The sequence below is a fragment of the Odontomachus brunneus genome, unplaced genomic scaffold (genome assembly GCF_010583005.1).
Source record: "Odontomachus brunneus isolate Ranch 3 - 2012 unplaced genomic scaffold, Obru_v1 Obru_scaffold_233, whole genome shotgun sequence".
NCBI lineage: Eukaryota > Metazoa > Arthropoda > Insecta > Hymenoptera > Formicidae > Odontomachus > Odontomachus brunneus.
Window position 1 is genome coordinate 405,091 of NW_022639683.1, and position 1,597 is coordinate 406,687.

A 1,597-nucleotide genomic window follows, 5' to 3' on the forward strand; every position below is an offset into this window, starting at 1 on the left:
TGGATCCGATTGATTCGATTAAACTCGTCCCTTCCCGCCCGGCGGGAAGGGCCATTTAAATTCGAGCGGCGCGATAATCCCCGTCGTTCTCATGAGATCGTTCCGGCTCGCGCGACGAGACTTCTCTCGCGCGTTTCTTCGCCACCGGGTGTCGGGACGCGCCTCGCTCGTTTGCCGCCCTTCTCACCCTGCCTATTTCCGAGTCGACCAGACCCCTCGTCTGGCGTCTTTTTCAACGTCGCTCGTTCCTGCCAAGAAGCCAGGGACGGGAGTTTCTGCGTGTAACTCGATTTTGAGTGGCCGGACGTCCTGCACCCTCGATAAGTAGAGCCACTCGAAATGACATTATTACCGAGAACGTCTCGAAACGACGACCCAGACTTCGACTCGCGTTCCGCGGAATCAGCCGGATTTATTTCGACCACCGGATTAGACCTGCTTCTCTCTCTCTGTCTCTCTCTCTCTCTCTCTCTCTCTCTCTCATGCGGGCGAAACATATTTAGCGTCAAAGTGTTCGCGATTTTCAAATTTCTCTACAAGAGTTTAAGTCATCAATTATGTTGCAATAAAAGATTCTCTTTCTAATCACCGTTCTACCGTTAATTAATATCATAATTACTTGCAATTTACGAAAGAGATTCAAGTAAGCAAATGTTTCTTTTCCTCCCTTCTTATCTCAACTCTTCGCATACAATCATATTTTTTGAGACATACAATGCCTATCATTTTGTTGAGAATCAATATTTTTACATATATTAATATTTTTTTTTAGAATTAATACATTTTTTCCTAGAGAGGTATAAAAGCTGTAATATATTAGTCGACAAGTAAAGACGGTTCGGAAATGGAAAAGGTCCAGGAAAAAGAGCAAGTGGTCGATAGGAAGTTAAAGAGGAGGGATAAAGGAATGATAGCACCCTAGAAGAGATATTAGAATTGTTTTATGTGTTTTAATCTTGTGATTGTTAATATCGTGTATTAGTTATACCCACAATAACTCTAAGCAGCGCACGCTTGTGTTGTTTTAGTGCAAGAAAATAAAAACAGATTAGCGCTATTTCGAAATTTTCTCGAACCCTTTACGGAAGTTAAAATAATCATTCGGGTCTCTCAGACCCAACATTGCACGCAGAGGGTTAACCCACCAATGATTAATCGCGAGAAAACTGATATTTTGCTAGACTGTCGTTGTCGACAGCACACACACATAAGATTTTTAAAAATATTAGAATATTTCCTTGCGACTTGCATTAAGTTCACTTTTAATAAATTAAACTACAATTAGATGATCTTTATTTTGTGCCTACTTTTTAGGAAAAAAATCTAGAAGCAGAGATTATATTCAGAGAACATTAAAAACAACTAGTATCGCAATAATGCGTCGATATTCTCTTCTCATTAATAACTCTTTCATTTGTATCTTGATGTATCTTACTCAACCTCTAATAATGCCGAATAATTTACTTCTTCTCATTCCTCCCGCTCACACGATCCACACGATCCTATCGTTACCTCACAGTGGTCGAATCAATTCGTATCACAAGCTTGCCATCGCTATCGCGGTCCAGCCCTTTGAGAATTTTCGAGGTCTCATAGA